At 38.4% G+C, this 24,740-nt stretch overlaps 1 long non-coding RNA gene across 2 annotated transcripts; it reads right to left on the bottom strand.

Moving 5' to 3' along the window:
- Positions 1–2,884: 2,884 nt before the first annotated feature.
- Positions 2,885–24,080, bottom strand: LOC140324077 (uncharacterized). 2 transcript variants are annotated; one of them, XR_011919484.1, is made up of 4 exons: positions 23,828–24,080; positions 21,555–21,678; positions 20,021–20,090; positions 2,885–4,171 (listed from the first exon to the last, which is right to left on the bottom strand). It is a non-coding gene; the product is annotated as an uncharacterized lncRNA (long non-coding RNA). The 2 variants fall into 2 exon arrangements; XR_011919483.1 differs by lacking the exon at positions 2,885–4,171 and adding an exon at positions 18,971–19,766.
- Between the last annotated feature and the right edge of the window lie 660 nt (positions 24,081–24,740).

Raw genomic sequence — 24,740 nt, 5'->3', positions numbered from 1 at the left:
TATTTCAAAAACCAGGAAATAGGTAATATTAAGTGCTAATCCGTATAGTGAAAGTCAACATACTGTAAAGTTTTTAAATATTTGCTGCGGCAGATGAAGCCTGCCTGAGAGATTAGAGAGGCATGAGGATGGAAAGTCTGTCAGACAATATTTTAGAACTATTGAATAATCAAAAGAATAGTCCTAAAACAGCTAGGTAGAGTGGGGTCCCTATCCTATGTATAAACTACCTATTGGTAAATGCATTTGTCCTATATAGATTATTGTACCGGCTATGAAGGCTTTGAAAAAAATTCAGATTGGAAAAGGAAAATAACTATTAGGACCAGGTGGTTTTTGAGAGTATCTCTTCCTAAATATCATCATTGAGTTGTAAAAGTTGATTGGAAACCATTGAAAGGGTGACCCGATTTAAAAAAAAAAATTTGTTCAACCTCTTTGGGATCTACAAGAATATTACTGTTAGTATTGTTATCCCACGAGAATTATTTACTCTGCCCTGGGTCATGCATTCGTGTAGAGGAGGAATCAATCAGAGAAAGTGTGACACTGCTTGCACCTTTGTACAGAACGTAAAACTTGTGGAACATCAATTCACGAGGCTCAGTTCACCAGTCAAATTTTCTTTGAAAAAAATTGCCACACTTGTTTGTTGACCAAGGTGGTTTTGCGACTCATTGCGAGTTCATTTCTAGCTAACAATTATTGTTGCATAATACATTTATGTTTAGTTAGATAGATAGAAAATGATCTTTCCTCTCATATATTAATCATCTCCCAGAGCAAACTGGGATTGGAGTGAAAGATAGTATTGTAAGATTTGAACCCTTTCACACTGCAGTTAGCATGTTTCTAAAAGATCTGTCCTTAGCCAAAGAGAGAAATCCATAGAGAAATGTGTTACCCTTGAATGTCTGATTATGTAGAGTCCGAGATGTAAGTGCATAATCTAAAATTGCTGTAAACGGTAGATTACTCCTCCAAGAATAGAGAGTCTGAACTGAAAAGGCAATTTATTTAGGAAAACAAACAGTAAACTTAATGAGCAATGGGTATACCGACTTTCTATAGGTTAACTTGTATATTTGTATATAGCCTCCAAGTATCTTTTACAGCACAACAAAGAATGTAACTGCCAAAGGTTTAGAGCTCAAAAGGCAATCTGCTTTTTATGTGGAGGCACCATTACAATTAGTATACCTTTTTTTCTCTCTATTGACAAAATTAAATTCCCCACCCATTTTTATTGGAGGCGGAATCCTTTATGATCCATGATGTGCTTCTGGAAATACTGGGGGCATAAATACTATCAGGACTTATTTACCTGCCAGTTTCAGCTATACTCTAACCTTATGATCCTCTTCATTTTGATCAACAGAGTTTATCAAGTACGATAATGACTTGAGGAACTGCACAGCTACCTCTGCCTTTCTGCCAGCAGTAGAGTAGCCCTGGATCTCACTGACCCGCTGCTGCTGGCACTTTAGGTCATTCTGAGATAGATGGGTCTTCTGGAGTGTACCTGCACCAAGTCTGCACCAAGTTGTTTAAAATAGTGTAAAACCATGTTGCCTTGATGTGAAACCATATATGCTGATTGAGGACACAAAGACGGATAAGGGCTTATCAATACCAGTGCACATAAACACATAAATAACACATAATACATAAAAAAACAAAAGAGCAAAGCTGAAGGCACCATGTGGAAAAGGAGAAAAAAATTGGAGGAAGTGGTACAGGTATAAGAAAGAAATTGTATGCTGCTAACCCAGAAACGATACTAGGGACCATGTGATTAGGAAAAGCAGGTAAAACAGACTACAGAACAGATGATGCTAAATACTAGAATTCCTGTACCATACCATCCTGTGTGTCTGGAAGTTCAGGTTGGCAGAATAGGCCAAAGTAAACTTTATCCTCTTCCAGGACCAGGGGCAAAATCTTGATAAACATTTTTTATTTGTATGTGAAATATTTTTATTATTCTTCGAGGATTAAAAGCTGATGTCCATCAAAAAGGGTTTTTACAGAACTGTTGGGTCCAAGCAAAGCAGTGTGGTCTGTATAATTACATTATACAGGACTATCACCAGTAAGGGTAATTCACTTTCTGGATTTGGTGGACCTATTCTGTGCTCCTTTTCAAACTTGCATGCCTAGGTTATCAGGTATGTTGGTTGAACAATTGCTCACCAGGAGACTCAGTAAGTATTCAAGCAAGCTTATAATGTGCAGGTTGCTCCTATAGGATTTTCCAGGTCATCCACGCAATCTGCTATTGTGTGGAGATGTTTCTTTGCTGCTATCAAATTGGTGTGGTGTGTATCTAAGGTATTCTCCAGGAGTGCCACCCTGGATTCCACCTCAGTAATGTTTTGTGACTTGCCCTTGGGCCTAAATGTCTTTATACACTGCTGCAATAACTGCATTTTTAATCTTTGGTTTAAAAAAAGTACTCCCAGGGAAAACTGTGCATGTGTCCCAGTAGAAAGAGTTTACTCTTCAGAGAATGGGCATCAGAGGCCTCCTTGGGGGCAGGAATAGGATTGGTAGCCAACTTGGGGGATGTCATGCTTGTTAGGTCTCGGCATAGCCTCCCTTTCCTGTGGGATCCAAAGTGGAGTTTCAAGAGGAACCTGTCGTCATACATCCTGGAGACCAGTGGATGACAAAGACAAATGTATGGGGTATGACGCACTAAGTAATTGGTGATTTTTAATCCTTTATCCTTCGGCTGTCCTGTGGGATCATCGCATCAAGGACTGTAAGTCCACAGACAGTTTAAACAATAAGGCATTAAAATGGTAAGTTTAATATTTCTTTATTTTAAAGTAAAACATTAAATAGCATGCATAATGGCACAATGTTAGTAGTAACTGCACCATAAAGAATACATACATAGTCCTCTATACTGTTAAAGCTATACTGTTGAACTAGTGGTCCACGGCCGTCTGACACGTGGGCCGGTGCACCCACCAGCAGAATCAGAAGTCTCCCAGAACCATCACAGGCTCTGTGCATTGGGTGCGGTGTGTCTCTAGACACAACCTGCCCACTCTCCCATCACAGATCTGAGCCTGCAAGTGGGCAGGTTCTGGCATCATGACATCGCGTAACAATTAGTTTTAAGTTGCCACAGAAGGATATTGGAGGTTGTGGGCGAGGCTTTGAAACATTGCCACATTTAAAAACGTTATTATTCATACTGTTTTTAGTTTTAGATAAAGTAAAGAAGGGTTGTCCCTTTTACATTTGTATTATTGTTTTGTTTCCCTCCTAGGGAGATTCACTTCCTTAATTTGGCCAGGTGACAACTGCCACTGCTAGCAACTCAAAATATTGGTTTTCTCCCTAAGTACTGGGGGGAAGTTATTTTTAAATGTGTGTAATATGCCTACAGTAACATTTAATTAAGTAGTCTTAATAAGGTATGTTAGTATTGCAGTGTACTAGTTTTTGTTTTTGTGGCAAACTGTGGCAAGTACTACCAGCATCAGCATGTTAGAGTAATATAGTAGTACTTCCTCAGAGGTACCTAAAATGTATTTTAATTGTAGCATTAACACTAATAAAAAAGTAAAACTCAGATATTCTTAAATTTAGATCAGTTGTGAAAAGTGTTAACCTGTGGAAAGCACTAACCCTACTGAGATACCATGCCAATACAATAAAGATAATTGCAATTAATAAACAAGTTTAAAGTTAATGCTAACTAAATGTACCAGTGTAATGATCGTACTATTCCATGTAGTTACAACTAGTTTCTACAGCTATGTTGTTTTCATTCTGTTTATAGGTTCCTCTAAATAAATACTGGGTAGTAAATGTATCAAGATGTAGTCTACACTGCCTCATAGTGGAAATTTCTAATTTATTTGTCATTTATTTTTTGCTTTATCACGGAAATTAGGGGATAAATGAAATGTGCATTTCTTTGTAACAAAGCCTTGCCTGGCCTGGTCACATTTCCCAGCAACAACCACTTTGCACTTGTTCATCCCAGTGATAAAAAGTCCACATTTCTGCTCACTAAGAAGACCTGTTTGAACAACACCTATGGCATTTGTACAACTCCTGTGAAAATAGTGCTGTATGCCAATCCATGTTATAAAATTACTTTTCTGCTGTTATCATCAACTGTGATATCTTCCTTTTCTGTGCTGTTTAATACCTGCAACAAATTTGAAATATTTTCATATTTATTTTACTGATATAAATATTATTACAAACTGGTAAAAATATAGTGTAATATGCACAAAATGCAACAAAACATCATATCAAAACTCAACATTTTGCATAAACAAATAAATATAATATTAATCCCTCAGATGCTAAGCTTTGTTTAACTATTTTATTTTTTTTAAAAAAAATCACTTTCAGTGTTTTCAAGTTCAAGTTCAGTCCTTTGTAGTTTCTAACTACTAAAAAGATTAAAACTGAACTCCAGGGAAAAACTGCCCTTTTACCTAGGGAATAGTGAATTAGATAATATACTTACCTTAACCCTCGCTCCATCAGTAGTTGCCTTTCTTCTCCACTGTCTGGCACTCCAGAATCTGGGTCGATCATCTGTGTTTTTCCAGCCATTGACAGGGCAGGGGTGGGAGAACATCACAGTCATACAACCAGTGAGGCAAAGCAGAGAAGAGGCTTTATGGGACCAATCACTAAAAAAGATAAAGCCTGTGGTAGCAAGGAAAAAGATAAGTATAACACCGTATTCATCATCCTCTAAGCAAGTTGAGCAGGTAAACCTTAAAATCTATTCCCCTTCCCACTAGATGGGGAAAATCTTATTTATTTTTTTTCTGGAGATCAACTTTATTCAATCAATCAAATTATTTTTGTGACAGTGTATTAAGTTTGAAAGAATAAATGTACTGTATGAGTACAGTACAGTATATTATACAGTTGACATTCAAAAATTCGGCCTTCAATAATGCGGATCCTTCAGTTTTCCGGCATGGATTTTGGAGCGCATTTTCAAATTTACACTTTTCTGGAGGCGCTGTTTATGTTTTGATGATGCTGTACTTCAGAATCAGCTGTTAGGTCTTGCTTTTCCNCCGTAAAATGATGCTGAGGATGCTGTTACTGTCAGTCGTGAAGATGATCATCCTGACAGCCTATCTGCTATTTAGCTTCTTTTCGAGGGTACAGTCATGATTAAAATTCTGAGGCACTATTTTGTTTATTTGAACTAAAATTCTGTAAAACGTGTTTTATTTAGTTAGTGAACATTAAAATTTAATTTGCTTTTTCTTTAGTGTTATTTCGTGTTTCTTTAGTGTTATTTCTTTTGTTATTTTGTTACAATAAACAAAACAAAGATACACAAGAATATTCATGGGTATGAAAACATAGAACAATCACAATAAAGCAAATGGTAGTAAACAAATATCAGATACCATGTAAGCAGGAGAAGGAACACACCAGCAAGTGCAATCATCGATCTGTGGTAAAGACCAGCAGTAAGATCTTCCATACTCTGGAACTCATTGACCCTACCCAGCCACGTTATCAGAGAGGGAAGAACACCACTTCTCCATACTCTAGGAACACAGGCCTTAGCGGCAGTTACTAAATATATTTCACCCCCAGAAGATAACACTCGTTCAATTTGGGGAGGTATAAGTTGTTCATTCAATTCCCTTTACCATAGCCACAGAAATACTGGTGAAAAATTGTCAGGGACATAGTTAAGCATAGAAGAAGAATTTTAGAAAGGGTGTGCCTTGCATCCTCAGAACCCAAACATAAGCGCTTAAATTCAGTAAGTGAATGTTTAGGATCTGCCGGGCTAGGCAAGGTCTTTAAGAAATACGACACCCTCCAAAAATCAATCTGAAAAGCCAAAGAAGGACCTTGGAGTTCTGCCAGGAAGTACCATCCCGACCCACTAAAAAAAGTCCCGCTCCACCCTCTCTGCTCTGAGTTCTCTGAAATTCCTAGCAACTATCCCTGGGGTAAAGTCAGGGTCTCCTGGCACCGGTATCAACGGGCTAGGAGCTGGGGACACCACCCCATGGGTATGCCTTTTTACCCCACACCTTTAAAGTGGCATGGATGAGCGGGTGAGTCTTGGTGGTACCCTGTACCGGTTTTTCCGTCCAGGGCAATAGATGCAAGGGGACAGAGCTATAGCTTTATTCCAAAGCAACCCATTGTTTTGCTCTCTAGTGGTTACATCAGTCCAGTACACGTACCAGATGGGAAGCGCCATAACAAGGAAAAGTTGTGAACCCCTAGACCGTCTATTGTCTTATGGCGATAGAGCAGCTGTCTGCAGATCTGTGGATTTTTCTCCCCAGAAAAAACATTTTTTTGAGTGCAATTATTAAAACAAAGGTAATGGGGATGTGTATGAATAAAACCTGGAACAAATACAAAATTCTAGGTAAAACGTTCATCTTCACCACTTACATGCGGCCCAACCATGTAAAGGATCTGGCCATCCAACGCTCCAGATCACTACCAATTTTCTGTAGCAAAGTTCAAGGTGAACAGTTAATTCAATTCTACAGAAATCATGACCCCTAAGTACTTAATAGCCACTGTTTCCCATTTAATATAAAAAATTTGGGTTAACTGTCCATGTAGAGCCACATCTAAAGTTAAGTTTTTTTAAACAGGTAGGGAAACTTCTGGCGAGGAGACTAGAAAAATCAGGTCATCAGCGAATGCTGCAACCTTCTGCTCTCTACCTGCCAGTTGCATTCACTCGCACTGACACAGAAGGACGTGTGTACAACGAGCTTACCCAGGCTAACATAATTTCACGCAGCCCAATATGGGCCAGCGTAAGGAGCATGAATTGCCAGTCCACGCTATCAAAGGCTTTTTTCACGTCGGTTGATAGGAGACATGCCGGAACCCCTGACCCGCCCACAGCATAGATCCCCTCCAGCGCCCTTTTAGTATTGTCTCTCGCCTCTCTAGAGGGGACAAAACCCACCTGGTCCAGGTGTATAATCTTACAGATAATGGTCTGGAGTCTGGTAGCCATAATTTTGGTAAATAACTTGATGTCCTGATTCAGTAGGGAAATCAGTTTTTGCAGGAAGAGCTATCCTTCCCCTCTTTGGGGATAACTGATATGTGTGCTCTGGGGGAGTCAGGAGAGAAAAGCCCACCTTGAGACAAGGAATTAAAAGCTTTTAGAAAATTAGGCGCGAGTTGGTCACTAAAGACCTTGCAATATGGTAAGGTAAAGCCATCCGGCCTTGGAGATTTTCCAGTGGGGGTATTTCTAATTGCATGTAAAAGCTCAGTGATAGGGCCTTCCTCCGGAGACACGGCATACCCGACTCCAACAGATATATTGGGTGATCCACTGTGCCCTGCTGTCCTTAAGTCCTTTTGTAGAGCTAAGAGGAAATGGGTTTTAAAGGGACTGATAGTATTTTCTGATTATGGCTGCAATATCCCTCACCAGGTGTTTCCTCTGCCCCTTACTATCTATATTTAAAGGTGATGAAAGATTTCATCCCTTTGTGAGCGCAAGGCATTGGCCAACAGCCTGCTATTTTAATTCCCAAATTCATAGAATGTACGTTTATACTTTACTAGATTCAATTTTGCCTTACTCAAACAAAGCGAGGCTAGCTTATCCCAGGCATTAATCAGCTCTCTACCCACCGTCTTATCTAGATTCCTTTTATGTACGTTTTCCAACTCCTTTATCCGAACCAGCAGAGCCGAAGTCTCTTACTGAACCGATTTCATAAGTCTGGCCCCATTTTTAATCAAAATCCCTCTTATCACCACTTTGTGTTCCTCCCAGACTACCATAGGGCTTGGTTCCGGGGTCACATTAGTTAAAAAGTATTGCTCTAGCTTCCTTGAGACCTCAGTTTTAATGCCAGGGTCATCCAATAAAGCCTTATTGATTTTCCAAATTCAGACCTTGGGAATCACATCTTTAAGTGCTAGGTGAAGAAAAACTGAGGCATGGTCAGAAAATGTGATAGCCCCTATTGAGCAGTGCATCACCTGTAACAAATCAAGGTGTCTCACCCAGAAGTGGTTAATGCAAGAGTAGGATTGGTGCAGTCTAGAAAAAAAGGTAAAATCCCTCTAAGAGGGGTTCAGGATTCTCCAGACATCCACCAACTGGTGTTGGAAAAGACAACGTGAGGGACAAAGTTTTATTGTGGACAAAGTTTAAATCTCCCCCAAAGATCAAAAGTCTCTTGCAGAATTCCTCTGGAATAGCTAAGGTTCGGGATAAGAAGGCAGCCTGCGCCGTATTAGGGGCATAGACCATACACAGTATAACCAACTGGTCACTAAGACATCCCTTAACAAACAAGTAACACCCTTCGGAGTCACTTTTCACATCTTTCAGAGACCATGCTACTGTATTAGCTATGAGTATGCTTACCCCCTTAGATCTGGAATTACCAGAGCAGCTGTGATTATACGTAGGGTATCTACGATTCCCCAATTTTGGGAGTTTTTCCCTCTTAAAGTGAGTCACCTGTAAATAGGCTATGAGGGCTCTATATCTATGGACTTCAGCTAGTAGAGCCGAACGTTTTTCTGGTGTGTTCAATCCCTTCACATTCAAAGAAACTATTTAAATTGTATCCATTGATGCTTAACCTGAAACAAGTATGTGCAAAACAACAACAAATGTGCAGCAGGGTACTTCCTGCGTAATCACCCTGAGGGTAAATAGGAGAGGGTAGGTAAGGAAGGTAAGTATAGGGTAGTAGGGAGAGGGGGGAATGAGGAAAGGGACTACCGGGATACTGCTGGGTAAAGGAGAGCTACACTGGTGACTCCCTGATTCATTAAGCTGCGTACACACTTCCAATTTTTATCGTTGGAAATAAACGACGAACGACCGATTGGCCAAAAATCGTTCGTAAAAAAAGTAACCAACGACGCCGGCGAACGAGGATAGTCGTTGGAAATGAACGACCGGACCGCGGATCGATTGGACGACGATCGTTGACCATCTATCGTGTGTACGGTCGTTCAGTGATCGTCCATGGTCTGAGCATGCGCGGTGAACGAACGTTCGCTCACTTCCTGTGGTGCAGGTCACTTCCTGTATCGTTCAAACGATGGCATCTATCGTGCGTACAATGTCTTTGAACGATCGTGTCGTTATCTGTATGTACAGGATCTGTGCCATACGATCGTTGGCAGATATCGTGCAGGATCGTTCGTCGTTCGTTTACCAACGATAAAAATTGGACATGTGTACGCAGCTTTAAAAAGACTAATACACCTAGGGACAACCAGGGGAGCTAAAGTGTTTGCGTAATTATCTGGTGGAAATGGATATATAATGGCCCTTTAAATGAGCCTATTTGCCAAACCCTGGAAATAGTCAAATGGAGGAATAATGCAAAAAGAAGGTTTTTTTTGGCAAAAAAATATATAATTTGTATTAATGGTTACTTTTCATAATACATATCAAAGATCAATGCTTTGAAACAACTGGAAACACGGGTCCAGATCATTATCATTTTGTCCCTGTAGGGTCACTAGGCAATAATATACTGACAGGAATATACAACATAAAAACACTTGTGTACCATATAATAACAATAGTGTTGCATACATAGGTAGGTTAGCCAACGCGTTTCGGTTGATTTAGGCTTCTTCAGGGGTGTCGTTAAGTTTTAGCGAGGTTGAGCACGATTACTTGGCAGTATCTGGGTTTGCAGTAAGTACAAAATATCAAGTTAGGATCAATATTTCAGAAAGAAAATATAGAACTCAATATATGTTCTTATGTAACGACCATATGGCGGTACATGGACTATAGTTAAGGGGGAATGACAAATAATGATGATATTAGTTTACTGAATATACATATCTGGGAACCTCATGTCAAATATTATAAAAAGTGTTTACATGTACAATAACCCTATGCAGAACAAAATATCCATACATGCTATAATGCAATGGTATACAATCAAATTTGGTTCATAATAACAGCAATTTAATAGTTGTCAGAAAGGAAGAGAAAAGAACTTACATATTCCTTCAGGATAAAGCGTATGTTGTATGTAAAGCATCTGAGAGGATCAATGTCCCAGACGAGTCAAAAATGTGGAAAGATCACAAGGATCATGAGGAAGGGGCTTAAGATGAGCACCCAAAAAAAGGACCTACAGTAATGCAAGTATATATAATAAATAACTGAAACATAGTGTAAGGAGTTCGAAGGTAGTGAGAGGTAAGTATATAATAATAATGAGTGATGGATTGCTAACATCATAAGGACTGTTTGATAAAAGATATTATTGTTAATGGATATAAACAAATATAAAGCATCAATAAGAGAAGTGTAAATGGCAAAGGAGATGCAAAGTAATCTAATACAAAGTACAATCCAATGCAAGGTACAAAGTAATGAGGGATTGCTCTATTGAAGTAACAATGGTGTACATTATGTGAGTTAAAGAGTAGTAACTAGTATTTAGTGAGGTCATTCAAATCAGACCAGGTAAAATAAACAAAGGGAGCAATGACCTAACATAAGGATAAAGATATATATGAATATGTATGTAACCGCAATGATAAGTAAATCATCATAGAAAAAAATAAAATTATATTTATGTACCTTCTGGTCCTATGAAAACAGACCGCAGCCGCGGTCTGTGTGTAAAGCTGGCGCAATGCGGAGTGAGTAGAGAGGGAGACTCCAGGAGCTGCCTCCATATAAGGTATGGGGGACGGCGTTCCAGAAATCCCCTTCTGCCATGTGGACATCTCTGACGTAGGAGAACGTCAGGGTGTGTTGGTGTCACTGGGGTGGGGGGTGTTCCAAAGGAATCCTTCCATCCGACTGACCCTGACAGAGGGGATCCGCCAAGATCAAGATCCGCCAGGTCGCCCGATAGTAGCAGGTATAAACTCTATCTCCGCCAACACGAGCAACCTTATTGATTCCTATTTGAGGCCCTTCGTCATTAACCTTCCATCATATCTTAGAGACACAATACAACTACTACAGAAATTACAAAACATGAGAGTCCCTCCAAACCTACTTCTGATAACAGTGGATGTTGAAGCCCTTAATAGCAGCATCCCTCATGACAAAGGCATCCACACAATCACACAATAGCCACTATTCCACATACTAGCGATCCTTCACTTCATCGCTGCTACAACACATTCTGACCCGCAACACCTTCATTTCAATAATTTGACCAACCTAATAAGTCAAGGAGTCGCGATGGGGACGAAATGTGCCCCATCATATGCTAATCTGTACTTGGGTGATTGGGAGAAAAAACTTTTCTCAGATGTTAAATTCTCCCCTTTCCTTCCCTACATCAAACTCTGGACCCGCTATATTGATGACATCCTCATCATTTGGACGGGTCCTCATCACTTAGTTGAACACCTTTATGAATACATACAAACCAATCAGTACAATCTGAAATTTACCTTCTGTGCAGACCCCTCCAAAATTTCCTTCCTCGACATCAACATCTACATATCTGAGGACCTCTCTATCTATACCTCCCTATACAGAAAAGAGACGGCAGTAAACACTATACTGCATAGTAACAGCGCACATCCTAAACCCCTAATCAAAAGTATACCATATAGCTAAATGCTCAGAATAAGACTGTACATCTGACCAGGATTTTAGATTAGATGCGAAAGCACTGACTGAAAGATTACTTCTTGTGAGACTTGCTATAATGTTTCAACTATGTATTTATGTTGATACTTTTATGAAGACGTGGATGTATGTCTGTATATTGTAATATAGGGACACAGCGGTTCCCATTCTGGGGCACTGCAAAAATTAATGTCTCCTACTTTACTTTTAAATTTGATGTACCAATAAAATGTTTTAGGAGTTTTATATATGCCGTTAAAGTCCTGTTTCTCTGCACATATCAATTTAGTCTACATTTGGGATGTGACGTGGGCATTTATTGCAATATAATGAGTGTTCGCCAACCAGTGAACCCTTTATTTATATGTACACTTTTCAAAATGGCCAGCTCGCTGCACACTGTGGCCTCAATCCTACACATACAGGCTTCCAGGTCAGCATTTGTAAGACCCGATACCTGCGAGTTTATGCCAGAAGCTCTTTCCACAGAACGTGCTGGAAAGGCAGGAGGTCTAGATGAGGACAGAAAATGTGGATCAGGGCCAGGGTCTTGTGAGAGAGAAGCTGGGGATGGAGGATTGCTAGCAGCACTGCTCGTTTCCTGCCCTGAAGTCCCCACCGGCACAATCTCGGAGGCACTGCATTCCTCTGGTGAGGCAGAGGCAGACCGCTTTGCTTTATTAAAGAAAGTGCTTACCGATTTTGATTGCCGGCGATCCCCAGCGCGTTGCATGCCTATGATTTGTCTACATCCCATCTGTGTGAGGAAGCAGTTGGTGATGCTGAATATTTCAGCCGATAAGACGAGCGGGACAAGAGCTCCTGAAATCGCGTCGTGTACTCCATCTGGTGCATGCACAGTCCCCCCGTGTTACTTTATTTTAATATATACAGCATATTAAACCTTCAAAAATCCAGAATTTTTGAAAATCCAGCACTCCTCAGGTTCGGAGGTTGCCGGATTTTTAAACCTGTACTATAATTCATATAATGTATTTGGGTCAATAATAACTATTGCATACTGTTTACGGTTCACTGTGTCCACTTTATCACTACCAGTGAATCTTTCCATCATGGACCCTTTTTCACCATGGGTCAAGGCTACTGTCCTCTTTTTATCAATCTGCTGCATCCTACTTGAGACACTGAACAACAACTAAGGAAGCCATTCACTGTACTGTTTAGGGTAGACTGCAGCAAGCAATGTGAAAAAAAAAACAGCCTGAGCCCAGGAAGAAAAGCATCCTCTGTAAGGTGAGTGCCGCTGTCAAGGTAGTGTGGCCATATGCAAAATTAATCATGCTGTACGCATAATGTGTAAAAAATGTCCTAAAAAGGGGGGGCTGTCTTATTTGATGGCCCTGCCTTATCATCGGGGAAACACGGTAGATCTATTCAAAACATTATCTAAACACCTTGGCACATTCTCCAAACTGACCCTCAAGTTAATACATTTATTGGGGTAGACCACAACTAACATTACGCAAAGCACCGTCCTTACAGGACCAACTCGTGTCTAGTCACTTTTTACTCCTCCAACACACCCAGTACCAACAACACCAGAGGCATCTTTAGATGCAGTTGGTGACCCCAATGTAAATGTGTGTTGGAATCTATGAGTATAATTTTACCTAACGGCAACACACGACGCCCTAGACACTATACAGATTGTACTACCCCATTAGTCATTTACATAATTACATGCTTATGTGGAGCCTACTACATTGGCAAAACAAAAAGACTGCTAAGCAAACGCATCTATGAACATATCTACGCTATAACTAACGGAAAAAATCACCACCCCTTTAAGCCACCATATGGCAACAAAACACATCCCCCCCAATCCTCGGGGCGGAGACATTGATACTTCTCTTTTGCAATCGGAATGTAAATGGATTGTTACGCTTCAAGCTAATAACTATCCAGGAATAAACGATATGCTAAGCTTCAAACCATTTCTCCCTAAAATTTTTATTTTCTATTTTCTTTTCTTCTGATATACTACTTTCAGGGTAATTAGTGGTTTCATAATTTTATTTTTTGAAGCACCTCATCTTAATTTAATTACAATAAAGAAATAATTTGTAACCCCCCTTTATTATTTTATCCACGTTTTATTACACTGTACTCTTAGACATCAACCTAATACGTTGTCTACTATTCTCTACTATAGTTTGACAATGTCACAATTATAATTTTGATGTACCAACCATAACAAAAGTACTAATTGTTATTTTGACATGTTATATGCAATATCTGCCTTTATTGAGTTATGTATCATTATCACATGTTACATACTATACTTGATACTATTGAGTGATGTTGCTTCATCATTTACCTCATATTACAATTCTACATTATTGATATTTGCGATATATGTGATAATTTATGACATTTGTGCCTTTGTGATTTTGTGGGGAATCACTCCACAACCATTTTGTCTTTGCGGATCTATCACCAAAGTTTTATTTACCACATATTGTATATACCTATCATGATGTAACTGATCATTTGATCCAATCTTGCCATCCCTATAGAAACTGCTTGAATCATTTTTTAAAGGGGTGGGGTTTACTATTTTATACCATTTGTATTTCTTTTAAATACAGTGGCCTTTGTAATTTCATAATATCTGATTTGTGAGATTTTTCATTTTATGTAATGTTTCCCAAAAATACCTGCACCTGAAAAACATTTTGTTAATGCTTTCTTATGATGTTAGTAATAATGTTTTCTTTAATTTGGAATAATTTTTATTGCATCTTGGAGAATACTGATGATTCATGATGGATTACATAAACTGTTGATACAAGGTGGATTCCTAATTATTACACTGGTCAACATTTTCTTGCCAAACAGATCAAGGTCTTTTTAGGCTATGTTTGACACACAGTTAATTCCAAATATATTGGTTTTGCTGGATTGGCTCTAATTTTTGAAAATAATTACCTCAATAATAACCTCATAGAAAACTAATGAAAAATGAAAATTAAACTAGATATACCTACATATACAAAATTAATTTTTTGACATACTTAATGTCAATATATTCTATATTCAGTATATTTACAGAAGTAATCACAGAGAAGTCATTGAAAAACTCTGATCAGGACAATCACGTTGAAGCCTCCAGCAGTAGTCTGCCATCATGTGTCTATCCAATCTGCCCTGATACCTTTCTTCCATCTCCTTTATATCTTGATGGAACCTTTCCCCTTGTTCCTTACTGAAATCACCAAGGTTTTCTGGAAATTTTTGCAAATGGCTATGGAGATAGTAAACCTTTTAGGCTCATAGTAGCACCCGAATTTAAGAGCAAGTTTTGTACCAGTTCTTCATAATTTTGTGCTTTATGGTTACCCAATAAATTCTTGACAACCATGACATAGCTGTGCCAGACAGAAGCTTCAGTATCAGTCATGTAACTTGTGAAATTTAAATCATTTATCAGTTTCCAAATCTGGGGTCCATCAAAGATTCCTGCTTTTAATTTTTCAGTACTCAATCCAGGGAACAATCTACAGATGTATTTGAAGCAATCACCGCCCTTGTTCAGAGCTCCAACAAATTGCTTCATTATGTGTAGTGGAAGGAGAATGAACAAATTTTTCTTTGTCAACTATTAGCTCGTTAATGATGTTCGCTGCACCTTTCATGTTTTCCCTTGGAGGCCAAGTCACTTTTTTCCAGTGATCCTGCTTTGCTCTACTATCCCACAAGCAGATGAAACATGGGTACTTTGTGTATCCATTTTGCTGTCCAAGTAGAAAGGTTAACCGTTTTTATATCAACACATATAGACCATTGGTGTTCATGATAGCATAGCTTTTGTAAGACCATTTTGATATTTTCATATTCTTCTTTTCAAGTTTTGTTGAGTGACCAATTGGAATTGATGCATAGCAGTTGCCATTATGCAGTAAAACACATTTCAAATTTCTAGTGGAACTATGAAAAGCCGCCAGACTTCTGCTCAGTATTCTGGTACTCCCATATGGGCCAGTAGTCCAGGGATGTTACAACAGTAAACAAAGTCTTCATCTTCACTGAAATATGGTAGGCGTGTCATCTCTCTTGTCCTATAAAGCGTTATTTTAACTTCTGGTCTCAGACCATTCTTTTCTTTTAGCCTAGATGGTAAAATTTCAGATGCTTGTTTTGACAGACTTAGGTCATGTATTAAATCATTGACCTCTTCTTGGAAGAACTGCTGGTTTAATGAAACACTTTTTTCATTTTCACTTCCACTGCTAACTCCTGGATTACACTCCAAACCCTGTATATCCTCCATGTCAGACACAAGAATATTAGGGAGTGTAATGAACACTGGTATGGGAACATTAGCACTATGTGGCACAGGTCGTCTTGATAATTCCAAATCAGGGTACTCCCACTTGTTTTTCTTGTAATGATTGAAACCTTTTACATTCACAACACAAAAAAACAAACATTATCATTTTTGGGCTCTAGCCATAATATATGTTCACCAAGCTTATCCCTGACTGATTGTTATTCCACTACTGGAACTGAACAAGATGACAATTTTCACTACAACCCATATTACATGAGCTACTCGCATGGATTTCTATCTCCTGCACTGCATTATATACTCCTATGACTCACAATTACCTGTTACTATGTATTGCTCACCCTGTACTTTCTTTGCTTTCTCTATTCCCTCTCCTCCTCTCTAGTCAGTTAACCCATCTCGGTTTGTTTCTTTGCTCTCCGGCTTTCTCTCTCTGTACTTCTGCACCTTTTCTCTCTTTTACTACTTCCTCTCATTTTCACCTCTTTGCAACTTGGCTCCCACATATTCTTTCCCATGACCCTCATCCTTGGTAACTTTAATATTGCAGTGGATGACCTCAACCATTCTCCTCAGCCAAACTGCTCTCCATTACCTCCTCTTTTGGACTCACACAGAACATCAACGGCCCAACATATATCGCTGGACACACTTTAGACCTGGTATTTTCCAAACTCTGCAACCTCACCCACCAACCTAATCACCTTCAACCTATCTAACTCTTGCCCCCCTTGGCCACATCCCAGACCTAGCCAATGGCGGAGAGATTTCCATAACCTTGACCACAACCTATTCTAAAACTGCCTTACGTCCCTCACCCCCACTCTCACCCCCATTTCTCTGCTGCCATTTTCTCTCAAGCTTCCAACCCACGCAGCCTATTTTTAACAATTGACTCCCTCCTAAATCCCACACCTGCTCCCCCATCCACCTTCTCTGCCCAAGACATAGCCACCTACTTAAGGGATAAAATTTACAAAATCAGACATGATGTCTCTGCTCACCGGGCCACTCCAACCATATTCACCCCTTCCACCTGTAAACCATCACTGGCCTCCCTCAGCCCCGTTACTGTGTCTGCTTGACCCAATTAACTCTGAACTACTCTGTGCCCACTCCTCCACCCTGGCCCCCGTCCTAACCCAACTATTCAACCTTTCCCTCTCTACTGGTATCTACCCCTCCGGGTTCAAACATGCCATTATTCTCCCTATCCTGAAAAAACCTACACTAGACCCCCCGCTTACCTTCTAGCTACTGTCTCATCTCCCTTCTCCCATGTTTCCAAACTCTTTGAGCACCTTGTCTTCAAAAGATTCACCGATTACCTGAGCAGCAACTCTCTTTTTGACCCTCTACAGTCTGGCTTCCGAGCTGCCCATTCTACCAAAACAGCCCTTACTAAATTGCCCAATGACCTCCACAGAGCTAAGTCTCAAGGCAACTTTTCCCTCCTCCTTCTCCTTGATCTTTCCTCTGCATTTGACACTGTTGATCACCTCCTTCAAAACGTACGCTTCATTGGTATCAGTGATACTGCTCTCCTACTTCCTACCTGACTGCTCCTTTCAAGTTTCCTTCAAAGGTACTTCCTCCTCTCCAACTCTCCTCCCTGTTGGTGTTCCCCAAGGGTCAGTCCTTGGACCTGTTGTCTTCTATTTGTACACCTCCTAACTCGGTAGTCTCATCTCCTCCTTTGGCTTACAGTACCACCTGTATGCTGATGACACTCAAATCTATCTGTCCACCACCTCCATGCTGCCTGTCAGCCATATCATCATGGATGCCTGACAGATTTCTGAAACTCAACCTGGATTAAAACGAACTCATCACCGCCCCACCACCACCACCACATTCCAAATCTCCCCAACATATTGTTAACAGTCAACAACACAGTCATTCGTCCCTCCCCTCAGGGACGTTGCCTTGGCATTACCTTCAATTCTGCCCTCTCATTTACCCCCCATATTCAGAACATTTCCAGGTCCTGTCACTTTCACCCGCGCAACATCTCCAAAAACTGCCCCTTCCTGTCCCCAGAGACCACCAAACTCCTTGCACACGCTCTCATCATCTCTTGTCTGGACTACTCCAACATCCCCCTCCCTGGTATTCCACTAACCCGACTCTCTCCTTATTATGAATGCTGCAGCTCATCCATCCTTCCCACCGCTCTTGTTCTGCTGCCTCTTTGTAGTACCCTTGACTGGCTTTCATTTTACCTGAGAATCAAATTCAAGCTCCTGTGCTTTGCCTTCAAATCCCTACACAGCTCTTGTCCAACCTACTTTCCTGACCTGGTACAAAAATACGCCTTAGCCCTTCTTTTCACTCCTCCAATGACCTACTACTGACTTCCTCACTCAAAACCTCATCACATGCACGGCTCCAAGACTTTTCTAGAGCTGCCCCAACTCTCTGGAATGGTCTTCCTTATCCCATTCAGCTTGTTCCTACTTTCTGCTCATTTAAAAAGCACTCAAAACACACTTTTGCAGACTTGCCTACCCGTCTTCTTCTGTCTCTTAAAACCCTCACTACTTCCCATCACTCTATATCTCCCATCCTATTGTGTGAGACTTCCCTCACTTCATAGATTGTAAGCTCCTTGAGGCAGGGTCCTCTTCTCCTCCTGTGTCAGTCTGTCATTTGCTACCCCTATTTAATGTACAGCACTGCGTAATATGTTGGCGCTATATAAATCCTATTAATAATAATAATAATAATAATAATAATAATAATACCATTGGTACATCAAATTTTAAACCTTTCAGTTTTCCATTTTTCCACTGACGTAAACACTCTACACAAGTTTTGCATACCATATGGGGAGCCTAATACTTATCTTGGTCCCCCAGTTTAATACAAAAATATAATTCTGTAATGTTTCTTCTGTTTTTGCAAAGAATATTCACCACAAATGTAGCAAAATACATTAGGGTCATTTAAACAACTTCTTCTTGAAGAAATCACATTTCTGTAAATAAAGAAAATGTAGAAATAAATAGAAGGCAAATGAAAGTTTTATGAAAATATTGCTACATTTAATATATAAAATGCAAAACATCGGTGTAAATAAAGATTGATAATAATATGCTTTGATAACATTTGTTGTTGGTAAAATCCTCTATTTCGGGTTCCTGTATCACAAGAACTAGAGCCAATTCTATTAAACTGATGTCATTTCTAGATTCTGCAGACCTGAAATACACTAAATTTATTAAAAAATCTTGTTGAGCTGTGTTATCACATTTATCAATATTTCTGTGCATTTGTATTTTGTGAATGCATTGATCTATGTACATTTATAGGGATATGTTTTATTGTATTTCTGTTGCTATTGCATGATGTTATTTAGAGGTGGAGTACTTAAGAAATAAGGACAGCCAGATTCACAGCTTTTTATATTAGTAAGAGGATCCCTACTTATCCCTTATAAATTACCTGGTGCTGTTAGTTTTTTTTAGGTTTTTGTAAACATTTTTTTTTATTTACATAGTTTTGTTTTACACTACTTTATAGTGGCAATGGTTAAAAAAAGAGGCACAAGACATTGCAGAACCTGTGTTCAAATACATACAAAAATTCACTAGCTTTAAAGCATGTACTATTTTTTTAATGCACATTTTACCTCTCCAATCAGGGATATTCGTTTAAGTATTGAAGAAGGTAAAATGCTTGAATGTTAGGTGAATGTACCTAACAGTTTTACATTTACTGAGTGGTAAATATAGAATTAATTGTACAGGAAAGAACTTTTTAAATTGCAGAACAGATGTAGATGAACATCGTAGGAACAATCGATGAACAAACGTTTTTTGACGTTTTCCCACCTGGTAAATCTTTCATTATTTCCTCTGAAAACTGGTAAGTAAATGTTGAGAGAATAGACAATTTAAATTACAATATTATTGTATTACATATATTACCAAATTAAATTAAAATACATGAATGTTGGATGAACATTGTGTAAATCTTGAATAAAGGCATATAATACCAGAATCTCTGAAGGCTAATATATAGAAAAAAATACATATTGCAGTAGGTTTGTTTAGTTAAAAAGAAAACATTGTTCAATGACATTCAATTAAATATTTTTTACAATAGCACCTAAATACCTGATCAGGTGGATAGTTTGATATTTTAGGATTCATTGAGCTCTCTGCAGATGTCACTTGTAATTTATAGCTAAACAAAATAAAGACATGTTAATAAATGTTTTTTTTTTTGTATATGAACAAAAACCACACTAAACATGTTGGACCTGAATCCACTGGTCCAATATTGTTCAATGCACATGTTTTACTAACAGTTTTGCCAGTTTTGCAGATACTGATTGATGTGAAGTGAATACAAACAGTGTATATAAGCACATTCAGTGTTCTCCCCAGTCCCTTTTAGATGCGCACACCACCCGGCACTTTTTAGTAACCACCCGGCTGTTTTTATGTGGCTACTGAAGAGTTGGGTAACAATACAGGGGATACCACCCGCCTACAATTTCTTCCCACCCGGCTCAAAAAAATTCCTGGGTTGAGCACTGTACATTGGTGGACAAAATATCTGTTTCCTGTGAGATTCATGTAAGGCCAGATGAGCTTGCACAATGCATCACAGCATCTCCACATGTATCTGAATTTAACCAGACTGTCAGTCGGGTGTAACTGTGTCAATTCCATCGTAGGCTGTACAATAGATCCCAAAATACATTTCACAGCATTACTTCATTACAGATAAAACCATATGTCCACATAAGGTGGGACAGGGCTTGTAGTCACTGGAAGTAGGTGATAAGCAACTGTAGGACCTTGTTAGCAATAATCTAAAATGGGACGAGAGATCCTGGTTGTATGGATGAGTGCACAGCTTCAGCCAAACACAGCTACACTAAAGTTTTTGAATTTGTAAAATTCAGTTTCAAAGGTATAACTTGTAAGTTACACTAATCAGTCTTCATTTTCTTGTTCCTATTGCGATCATTTGCTGAAATAACTGTCAGATTTTATTGCAGCAATAGATGCCCTTTTTGCCACAGAATGATATACTTTCAACAAAAATAAACAGACTTGGGTGTCTAAAACAGATCCAACCTTACTGGAATTGTAGGGTTAATGTATGCATAGATACAAATACATTTAGGATATGGTCTGGGAACTTATTAACCTATTTGTCTGTTTTACAATTAAATTATTAATATCAAGAAATTATATTTAATAAAACTGAAGTTTTAAACACCGTGGGCCTGATTAAAGCCCTCCAAGACTGGAGGAAATAGACTATCGTGAGTGAACTTAGGTGATTCCAGCAAACCAGGAATGAATTTGGTCCAGGAATTGAATCATTTGCCAACTAAGAATGAATGCTTTTTAAGAAATCTATTTCAGATTTTTTGGATTGACCAGGTTCACCCATGATAGACTATCTTCTCCAGTCTTGCAGAGTTTTAATAAATCATTATCTATTATTTTCATAGGAGATATTCTCTACCTATTTGGTGTAAGACTAATTTATTTGTAGTCTGTTTTTTGACCCGAACACAGATTCCTTCTGTTTTACAAATTTTTATTAATACATTTTTTACATTTTATTGTTCACTTCAAAAACTAAATAATGAGAAACATAAATTATGGAAATGAATTACAATTTACTTACAGAATTTCAGTATCATCCAAGCACAATTTGGAGGGAGCAGTGATTGGTGACATTGGTAATTCTGCATTATTTCTCCCATTTGAAAACACTGATTTGCACATATCAACATGCTGTGGCTTCCGATCTTTGAAATAAAAAAAATATATTTAAATTGTGGTATAACTTTTCATACACTACTTTCTACTAAATTTATAAACATTTATAATAATTTATAATCAGCATTGCAAAAAGGGATATAAATTCATTATTGTCTTTTCCCAAAAAATACATAAATTAAACTTGCAGTATGATCACAAAACACTAAGTGTGTAATATCCTGCAAAGTAAATAAACTTAAAAATGTACAATGCACTCACACTCATGTTAATGATTCAGTTGTTGCTCTCATTTCTCGGGTTTCTGTTATATACTGTATAATAAATAATATGTGGCTTTGTGCCTGTACTTCTATTTTTATTTGTGTGTGAGAATAAAGAATTAAAAAAAAATGTATGATGCACCCCTTTTATTTTATTATGAACACTCACACCTCTTTGTCACAGTTTGTCACAAATAACCTAAGTAAATTAAAATAAATTGAAAATGTATTATCTTACATCTTTATTACAGACTTCTGCTTGAATGAAATAGATTTAAATAGTAAGTCTCAGGCTGTGTACACATGCTAAATTTTTAAACATTATTGTTGTCTTTGGTTGCACTTATCTTGTATGTATAAATAGCTTTTTTTTAGTTTACACATCCTTTTTGATCCCCTGCCAGCTGCAGTACACAACAGTCTTGATTTTATATTCAATCTTAAACTAACGTAACAGGATTTCTGAATAGACAGTTGCGTCTCTATGTTGAAAATGCTACAAAATCTTGTTTATTGGCAGGGGAGCAATACCATAAAAGCAGGCGAGTGTTTTCTTTGCTCTTCTAAGTATTAAATGCACCCTCTTACAAGTTTCCATATCAGGACATAATAAAAAATCATCTTGTCTTTAGCAGGTTCTATCATTTTTCTAACCTCTGGTAAAAAAACAACACACACCAAATCAATGTCATTATTTATTTAACACAAATAAAGCCAAATGGAGAACTATTGCACAAAAAAAAGTGCACGCAATGGTTCAGCTTGTAGAACCACCTTTAACAGCAATAATTTAAAGTAATCCTTTTTTGTAGGACTTTATCAGTCTCGTACATTGGGCCTGATGTATTAAAGCTCTCCAAGGCTGGAGAAGATATACTTTCATCAGTGAGCGTGGGTGATCCAGCAAATCTGGAATGGACCTTGTTCAGGATTTAAAACATTTGCAAAAATAGCAAATGACTTTGGAAATTCATTCCAGATTTGCTGTATCACCCAGATTCATTGATGAAAGTGTATCTTCTCCAGCCTTGGAGAGCTTTAATAACTCAAGTACATTGCTGTGGAGGGATTTTGGGAGTACTGTTCTTTGCAACATTGTTTCAGTTAAGTTTGTAGGCATTAACTTATGCATAGCTCTCTTTGGGTCCTGTCACAGCATTTTATTCTGGCTGAGGTCTGGGCTTTGACTAGGGAATTGCAACACATATTGCTCACCTCACTGAATGATCAGTATTTATCTTATTATCTTTTATTATTATCGTAAGCTTCTGGGCTGGATAACTTCTGCTCTTTTGCTCTTATGTGCTTTAAAATAGTTTTACTGTGATGTACCCTCTTCCCTGTTTCCTTGTTTTCTCATTGTGTACATTGTTAGGTATTGATGCTCTTTATTAATTTGCAAAAGTCATTGGACAGGGATGTGTACAGCTGGGATCAGAAGATTTCAGATGGGAAAATAGAAGATTTCACTAGTTGCTTCAAAACAGACCACTTCTTTAACCCTCCTTCCACTTCTCCATGTCCCCTCCACCACCAACATTTCATTTCCTACTGTTTGAAATAAGGGTAAGTTTAAAAAAAAAGAGTTATAACCTTTACAGACATACTGTAGACATTGGAATCTGCAATATACGATTTTGTAAGATTTCTCCAGCAGCCAACACAATGATGCATGGTGCAAGGGAAGAGGCTGACAATAAATGTCTGTGATAAAAAATATATGTGTATATCTAAATCTTTTATATTTTTGCATACCTCTTTAAATTTCATGTACCCTATCTTACACTTTTCACTAGTATCACTTTGACTATATATGTTGCCTTTTCAGCTAATACATTTACATACTACATGTGCATCTTGGAACAATAGTTTAGTCAAGTAACAAGTTGTACTGGATTATATAGCCTTAGCTTACCTATTACTTTTTTGAAGGATATTTGATTAACAACACTAAGGTTTAGTAAATCTATGCTTATGGTTGATTTCTTAGGAGATGTGGATTCTAACAACTTCAGTTTTGATTTCAGCTTCTTTTTTTCAAAGAATTCCTATGTAAAGAATATGTAGTTACAATTGAGTTAGGGTACATATTTTGTGCAAAAAATACAGACATACAAAAGTAAAGTAAGTATGTAATATTTTCAATATGCAATTTATCAGGCAACACTGTTACCATTTACCACAATACACATTCAACCTGACTTAACAAAGAATAATGGCAGAAACCCCCCAATCCAGATGTGCAACTCTTGTTGCATTTTACTCAAAAAAACTTGAGGATGTTAACTACTGCTAAAGATGCTACACCTAAGTGTTAGGTCGGTGCTTCTCAACCAGTGTTCTGTGGAACCTAGGGTTTCTGCAGGGGTTGCTAGGGGATACTTGAGCAATGAGAAATTTGTGTCTCTTAGGTCAGTTTACATGATTCTAATTACCTTTCTGGCTATCTGTAGGGGTGACACTCTTCCCACTGGTCACCAATGTAAGAGGCATTCTTCCTACTGACCACAACCCAAATACTGAGAGCCTTGTATATACCAAATATAGCAGGGTTCCCTGAGAAACATTACGCAGCGCTGTACATTAAATAGGGATTGCAAATGACAGACTAATACAGACAGTGATACAGGAGGAGAGGACCCTGCCCCTATAGGGTTTTATCCTCCATTACTCTGAAAATAGATGGCTCTGATATAGATCCTACCGTATTTCCCCGAAAATAGGACAGGGTTGTATATTTATTTTACCTCTGAAAATCACATTAGGGCTTATTTTCAGGAGATGTCCTATTTTTCTCATGTACAAAACAATCTATATTTATTCATGTA

The sequence above is a fragment of the Pyxicephalus adspersus genome, chromosome 2, assembly GCF_032062135.1.
Source record: "Pyxicephalus adspersus chromosome 2, UCB_Pads_2.0, whole genome shotgun sequence".
NCBI lineage: Eukaryota > Metazoa > Chordata > Amphibia > Anura > Pyxicephalidae > Pyxicephalus > Pyxicephalus adspersus.
This window is presented reverse-complemented; position numbering and strand designations above follow the sequence as displayed.